General features: G+C 37.0%; 1 protein-coding gene across 1 annotated transcript in view; it reads right to left on the minus strand.

The window, feature by feature from the left end:
* Positions 1 to 7576, minus strand: part of CNTN6 (contactin 6) — a 245443-nt gene extending 237867 nt beyond the window's left edge. Inside the window, exon 1 of the mRNA XM_081072742.1 lies at positions 7064 to 7576. The gene's annotated coding sequence lies outside the window, so the exon portion shown is untranslated. The remainder of the gene's footprint in view (positions 1 to 7063) is intronic.
* Positions 7577 to 8586: the final 1010 nt, after the last annotated feature.

The following is an 8586-nucleotide window of genomic DNA, read 5'->3' on the forward strand; positions in this document are numbered from 1 at the left end:
TTTACCAAAAGAATTACGAAGAAATCATAAGAGTACCAGAAAAAAAAAAAAAAAAACACACACACACACACAAAAAAAAAAACCCAGCTAGTCAGAATGTTTGATGACTTCCTACAAGATGAAAAGCAGATGTGGAAATTCCAGTCAACAAGGATGTTTGATACTATGGTATACAGGGGAGGACATCTCCATCGGACACATGAAAGGCTATAGAAGCATAGAAAACCTTTAGGAAATATACAAAACCAAAGTGGTAAATGAGAAAGTTAAATGTTCAGAGGACCTAAAAGGGAGAGAAACTCAAAGTTAGCCTGGTGAGAAGGTGGTAAAGTTGGAGTGCACCGAAGCAAAGTGGACCCTGCACGACACAGGGGGCTATAAGGATCTTGCTTATCTGGTGGATAGTCTCCAAGAGGTAGCTGGAGCACCAAGCTTGGTTGTAGGGCTCAAATTCATTCCATCGGTATGGTGAGGTAAGTTTGCACAAAAAAAATAACATAGAAACTTGTCTAAAGCCGGAAAATAATCGAGCGCCTTTAGAGGCAAAAGTGAAGCAATGTCACAGATAAGCTGGTCACTCCTGGTCACTCACCCACAACTCAGATAATGCTGGTCACTCCTGGAAAGCAACATTGGTTGATGGTGGATTTGTCATAAAGGAAATCATAAACACCAGGAAGAATGAATCACCATGAGAGAGATCCAGCAGACACAAGTACTAGAGTAATCCATTCCTAAAATCCAAAAATAGTCAGATCTTCAAAATTCAACATGAAAGTAAGCTTACTTAAATTTTTTTGAAGAGCTAAAGGATGGAAGAGAAAGTGTTAGACACAAACAGAACAGAAAGATAATTTTTAAAAAGAAACAATAGAAATTACAGAAATTAAAATATTTTCTGAACAGAAAAATAAGTGTAAGAAGTACAAATCAGAGGAACTGACACCCAATGCAACTCAAAAAAGCCTGATTTAAAAAATGTATAAAACAAGTCAAAGACAGAAGAGTAGAAGCAGACTCAAATACTTAATGATCACCCTGAAGATAAAATAAAGAGATGGAAAGGAGGCACGATTAAATATAAAGTAGCAGATAACTTTCCAGAATTGAAGAAAGATAGATTTAGGAGCTTATAGAGACCTAAATGGGAAAAATTCACACCTATATACATTGTGGTGAACCCAAAGATATCAATTCAAAGAGAAATTCTTAAAATTTACCAGAATAAAAGACAAATATATCTTCAAAAACATTATCACTAGACTATGTGTATTCATTTCACGGGCAAAATTATATTGCAGAAGATCATGGAATGGAATATGCAAAACATATTGAGAAAAAAAATATTGCTCAACGTGGAGTTCTATAACCAACTATATGATTGTTTTAGAATGTAAGTAAAATAAGTAATTTTAAGACAGTTTAATACTGTTTCTAGAATGACCTTTAATGGTCTTCAGTGCACAAGACAGAAACCCGCCAGATATGTGTATGTAGCCAAAAATAAAAATAAAACTAAATAAAGAACTCAGAAAAATATGTCATAAATATAGATAAACATTAACAAAAAATAGTGGGAGAGGTTTGGAAATAAAGTGAGAATTAAATTGTAGAAACCTGGGCACTGAGAGAAATATCTTGAAGGAAATTTAAACAAGTCATTGTCCTATTTGTGAAAGGGACAGATATATTATCTTTAGCTTTATTTAACAATATGAAGTTATATTTTAGGTTAAAATATTTCTATTCAGTAAAATGTAATAAAGTACATATTTTTAAGCTAGTAAAAGTTGGGGGAAAGTGAATAAAGAATGCTGGATGAGTCCAATAAAGGCAGTAAACAAGAAATACAATAAAATAAATGGATAAAAATGTCTTTGGGAAATGGGACTGGAAATGTGTGGGAAGATATTCGTCTTTTATTTTAGTATCATTCCCATAGTTTCAAATTTTATTGTTATTTCCAGGTGCATGCATTACTTTTTCAGCACATTAAAACTCTAATTTAAAAACTAGAAAACCTCAGTAACAATAGGAAACAAATGCATAAGCATTTTGTGATGCTTTTCTATGTTGAAAGGACTTGTAGCTTATTTTTTCTTGTTTTTCTGTGCTTTGATTTTATAATCAGCAAATTAAATAAACCCCTTTTCTTGAGCAGGTCTGGTTGCTTGGTGCTGCAGAAATGGATGTTTATTTTTAAGCTATATGGACCCAAGACCAACATCTCTAAATCATCTTGCAATGTTCCCTGAGCTCCATTTTCATGTCTAATTATGATTTACACCTCTAAGTTTAATTCTCTACTAGACACCCAATATAACTAATTAGATGGTGATTATAATTTTCATTGTTTTCTATTAGTTTTTCCCAATTGATCCCTAGGCTCATAGACAAACACAGTGTGAATTACAAGTAATAATACTAATATAAAAATGATTAAATAGCTAATACAAAGAGTGCTTATTAATATCAAGGCATTCTTCTAAGGTATTTTCACATATTAACCTATTGAATCCTTTGGCTAATACTATGAAGTCAATGCTACTATTAACTCCACTATGGTTGGGGAAACCGAGGTACAGAGAAGCAAAGTCACAGCAAAGTCACAGGCTTAAGACCACAGAGCTAATGTGTTCTGGATATAGAGAAGCAACCTGTCTCCAGAACCTCACTCCATCACTTCATACACAGAGAATGAACCAGGCTCTATCAGTGAGATCATCCATTTTGTACTTCATAGGATACATGATTCTTTTGTTTCTTCTTTAAACAATCTCAACATCTAAGTAATTTCACTCATTTATTCTTCTAATTGGAAACCTGTTACATGTAAGTTTTGATCCACCCTACTGCCAGAAAATTTTTGATTTATTTTACTAGGACCCAAATTCACTATAAATTACCTTAGGATTCATTAGAAGATAGTTAAGTAGACCACAGCTTTTATCTTTAAAGACCGATAGGAGCCAAAAGAATGCCTAGTGACTCTGTGTTTCTTTTCTCCAGCATATCGTGTGTTACACCATCACCATAACAAATATTTAATATTAGAATACCTAGTGCATACAAACTCAATTTAACTATAGCTGCTCCTGTCAATATGAATAATAGACAGATAAAGTTTCCATTTAAGAGAATTCTGCCAAATTGAAAGAGTTTTACTTAAAACTCATTAAATAAAGATATTTTTATTCCTCCTTTGTTCTCCAGAAAAAAACACAGAGAAAGAACCGGGTGGTGGTGGGGATGATGGTAGTTGGGTTCAAAAACAAAACGAAACCCTCTGCCTTCAATGCAAAGTATGAGTGGACACAACCCCAAACATACTGTGAAGCATACCTCCATTGCTGCCAATGCTAAAACACACAGACTTTTTGGGGGCAGACGGGAATCAGAGAACATTGACAAGTTCTTTCTCTTTCTCTTACTTTTAGGAGGATACAGATTACCCCAAACTTGCTAGCTCATGCTTCCTGCCCTCAGACAGGCACAGCCTCCCCCACTACCATTGTCTCCCCTCACAGTGGTGCCTGGGTCTGCTGTTGGACTTCCACTGCTACCTCACTCTCCCCCGAATCTGTAGTTTATACTGGGCTTCACTCTCGGTGTTGTACATTCTTGGACTCTGACATGTATCTACCATTATCATATCACACAAAACTGTTTCAGTGCCCTAAGAATCCACTGTGCTCTGCCTATTTATCCCTTATGCATATTTTGAAAGCAAAAGAAGATGATAGGAAAAAAATTAAAAAAAAATACAGTTGAAAAATATAAATCTCAAGAAGAATTAGCCACAGTTTAGGGAAAGTGCTAAGATAAATACTCTTACATAGATTTAATATCTCTAAAACACTAGCTTTCTGTGCATATTTAAAAAATGAAATCATAGCTAAAAGAAAATATTGGGGAAAAGGAAAAGAGGGAATAAAAAATAAAGAGGAAAATAAAAACATTACAGAAATGAAAGCTACATTAGAAGCAATAATATTATAATACATATGATTGGAAATCACTATTAGAGATGTGGAGAAACAGCTTCAGGAAATCAACCAAAGTGAACTGAAAGTGTAAAATTAAAAAAAAAAAAAAGAATTGGATAATATGATAGATGTATAAGACAGACAAATGAGATCCAACATGCCCATAATTGGTGATCCTAAAAGGAAAAGTGAAAGCAAGATAGTGACAATCTCCCCACCCCCCAAAAAACTCAAATATATAATGTAAGAAAATTTTGGAAATAAAACAATCTTGAATCAATGGGGTATACCATATTCAGGAAAAGTTGGTGGAGACTGACCAATTCCATACATATTCTGGCAAACCAATGAAGAATCATGTGGACATCCATCAGAAAAAAGCAAGCTATATCCAAGGACAGAAATTCCAGACATCTCTAAACACCAGTGCACAGCGATATTCAATATGGAAAGGGTTCCCAGCATTGTTAACAAATGTTTAAAGGGAAAAATTAGTTTGCTTCAGAAAGATAACTTGTCTTCCATGTATAAGGTCAAAGAAAGAAATGGTCTGTGTAAATCACAGAAAACACAGCATCCATGACTGTTTCTTTGGTGAAGGGGTACTACTTAGTGAAATTCAAAACAAAGCATATAGGAATGGTGAACTGAGAAATAAAAGCCTGTTGGTACGAACCGAACCATTTCAAATTTGAAATAAGTCTAAAGCAAGACTGTGGGAATTAAGCCAGAATACAAGTACTATAAATCTCAGTGCAAAACTGATAATATAATTAAAATTCAGATGGTGTGTGTAAGGCAGATAATCATAAAGTACATGTACTAATTTAACTTATAAGAAATAGTTTAATGTTTAAACATGCATCCGAAAAATGATTTCAAACTATTAATATTTTTATAATTGTTCTTAGCTCTAGAGTTATTTTTTCTAAAACTAATATCTCCTTTGGAAAGAAATGAATACCTGAAATTTAACAATTTATTCAGTTTTACATCAGCTCTTTTTTTCCCCCATTTAATCCAAATCTAAAATTAAATTCAATGCTTTTTTTAAAGAGTAGGGTAAGTTTGCATTCCTTTAAAAGATTGTCTATTATTGATCATGTTATGGAAATACTAATTATTTGTGAAAAACTAGAAAGATGGTTGGTAAGAAACCATTCTTACTAAATTTCTCTCTCTCATTCTCTCTCTCTGTATCTCTCTCTCTCTCTCTCTCTCTCTCTCTCTCTCTCTCTCTCTTTCACACACACACACACACACACACACACACAAATACAAACATACACACACATTTTGTTATTTGAATTTAGGCATAGCATAAATAGTCTCCAACGATAGTCTCCAAATTTCATGATTGTTATTTATGGGTGATGAGATTTCTTTGCTGAACTTTTATGTTTAGCTTGAGTTATATCTGATGTTACTGTATTCTAATTAATGTGATGCTAAAATAAATACATAGGTGAATAAATAAGCAAATACTTCATAAACCTCTTCATTCCACTAAAAGAATTAAAAGGGTACAAACTTACTTTTATACTACTGTTTTTATTTATCAAAAAACCCAAAGGTATGCAAACAACTTAATATGTACTTTACATTCTTTTCACAAGATTTTTTTTCCCTAAGCTTAGACCAAATATGTAATAATTTTCTAAATGACAAAGTGAATTTGTTTTCATTAAGGAAAATTACATGGGAAATTCTAAGAAAAAACAAGCAAACAAACAAACAGAAAACCACTTCTGGCATTTCACTAGAAATGTTCAAAGGGAGGAATGCAATGCAGTAGTTTATAAACGATGGGCTTTTTTTTGCTAAGATGTGATAAGTCATGCATTTATATAACCTAATAGAAAGCTTTATGTAAAGATTTGGAGATTTATATATTGGAAATCTTTGGACTGCAGCGCCATGATTATTGCTATAAAAAATCAGCGAAGCACCAAAGATGGAATGACTCTATTTCTGCTTGTTATACAGATTGTGTTAGTATTTTTGTGTGTACATTTGCTCTGTAAAGTTGTGTAAGTTTACAGGGGGAAGGACAGGACTGAGTGTACTAAAATACCTTCTTTCTTATAAAATGCAATGCATGTAATTTGATGAAACCTTTAACAACTACAATAAAAAAAGATGAGAAACAAACCCATCAGATAAATGAAAATTGCCCAAAAGAAGCAATTCCACGTTTAACATATGGCTCCTTCTTCTACAGAGATCTTTGAAATCATTGTCACTGTGGATAAACTGATGAATGCCTTGTTCTCCACATTGGTTATGTGCCATTCTGCTGTTCTCCCTGTTTTTCTCTCAGTCTAACTTCTATTTAGTCATTCTGTGAATGTTTCTCAAAGGACATGTCAGGACGCTGATTATTTAAGCCTAAGTAGTTTCCAACTGGAAAAGCAAGAACTAAGAATTGCAACTTCCTCCAAACCCCCAACGTTGACAATATCCTCTGAACATAATGGGTTATACGTGGCTAATCTCAGAGCTCTTAAAAGTTTGTTCCCAAGTCATCAACTTCTGAAACTTTTCATAAAGTGTTAACCGTACCTTAATACTGACAAGCCTAACTATTGTCCATGGGAACGCTAGCCGCTCTTATTTAGAAGATGAGGAAGAAGACACATATGACAGATGAAATCTGGTGAGCTCATGTGACCTCCAGTCTTTCTTGCCCTCACCAAAACCCTCCCCCAGGAAACTTTATAACCATTCCTTTAAATCATCCCTTGGACACTGCAAACCCCACCCCTGGAGCCCTTGATGAAAAACATTTAGCAATCCCATTTTCCCATTTGCCATTACAGAACTGGCGTGAAGCCCTCTGAAACTCCCAGAATTAGCACTGTCATCCCGTCTTGCCATTAGTTTTACTGCAGCAAAGAGGAGAGAAACCCCAAACAATACACCTGTCGTCTCTCTCTCTCGCTCTGCTTTGCCCTAACCCCCCGGAATGCTGGCTCAATACATTTTCTCTCACAAGGAATACATGCATTTCAAGCATCAGCATCACAGAAACAGAGCTTAAGTAAAGCGGAGACTGCTCCCCCAACCCCACCTTCTACCTGTTATGCTGATAGGAAGACCTGGGAAGGCAGAATTGCTGCAGCCTGCCGGGGACACTCTCACTGCTGCAGACAGCACAGCTTTGTCCTTACACATCTTCCCCGGGAAATGTCCCCGGATCCTGACGGCTTTTCTGCAGAACCCAGTCTCCAGCTCTCAGCCAGTCACGCCGTGCATCCAGGCAGACCCGGCCGCGTGGAAGGTCCGTGCAGCTGGGAGATAATAATGGGACTCTCTCCCGCGGGGCCGCAGCCTTTCCCCAGCGAGTAGTGCGTGCCTCTTCTCTGGTCTTAAGCCCCAGACACGCTGCTCTCCTGCTGCATTCCTGATGGAACCCAGACAATTCCTTCTGGAGGCTCATGTGCCACGCTCCCGCCTGGAATACTCACAAGGAAAACTCTGCCTCCATGGAGAAGCCAGCCCCATCTTCCTCATCCTTCCCAGAATGGGAGAGAGCCGGGAGCGGCTGCCATTCCAGTGGCATGACAGATGAAATTCACCCCTCCCTGTCTCTGACTAGAGATAGTCACTTCTGTTGGGTCATCAGAAAATCTCTCTTATTGAAAACTGGGTCAGGCTAACTACTTACTAGGTTTCCACCAGGCAAGGAAGTCATTTTTTTTCCTTCCCTGGGTTTCACTGCATTGTCATTTGCAAGCATAGATGAAGCCGGCCAAGGATGTGCTCTGATTTCCCCGAGATTGGAACTTAAGCTTTCTGAAGCATGGCAGCTGCTTCTGCTACTAGTTAGGGGAAAAGAAGAGGGAAACGAAACACAAGCCTCTTAGGCATGGCCACTAACTCCTTTCCCATTCATACTTAAAAATAAGTGCGTGAGGCTTCTGAAGGACAGGTAAGTGCAGAAAAAGAGTAGAGGCTGACAAGTCCAAGAAGTACAGTGCTCTCCCAAGACATAGATTCATTGTCTCCAGAGGCGGAGAACAAGTGTGTGTGTGTGTGTGTGTGTGTGTGTGTGTGTGTGTGTGTGTTTGCAGAACTGCTCTGTAAAAAAATGAGTGCTGTCTGTACTTCACACCCAGCCCTCCTACCAAACTTTTTAATATGCTTGGGTTTTGTCATAGGTTTCTAAGAGGCTAACTGCTCTGTGACTAAAAGCTAGGAAATAGGAAAGGCACCTGAGAGCACAGGAAGTCACTGCCACACGCAAAACATGGCTCCAACACGAGAGTACAATGATCGCTTGGACTTACTTTCACGTTGTCATAAAAGGAAATTTTACATTCAGTGTCTTACAGCAAATTGGTACTGGGAAAATGAAATCCACAAATCAAACATGGATAAGTCAAAAGGTGTCTTTAGGACTCAGTTTGCTGTGATCTGATGAGCTAGACTGTTTCTGTGGCTACGTTTTATGACAACGTTCTGTGGTTTGTGTGAGTGCATTCTTCTGTAACCATCAGTCACCCACCTCCCTTCTCCATAAAGTCTAACCACCATCCTACGAGGACTGAATTTAGAGACGAGTTGGTGCTTCTTAACACCTCAAAACCAGCTGTAATGA

The sequence above is a fragment of the Rhinolophus hipposideros genome, assembly GCF_964194185.1.
Source record: "Rhinolophus hipposideros genome assembly, chromosome: 14".
In the NCBI taxonomy this organism is placed as follows: Eukaryota; Metazoa; Chordata; class Mammalia; order Chiroptera; family Rhinolophidae; genus Rhinolophus; species Rhinolophus hipposideros.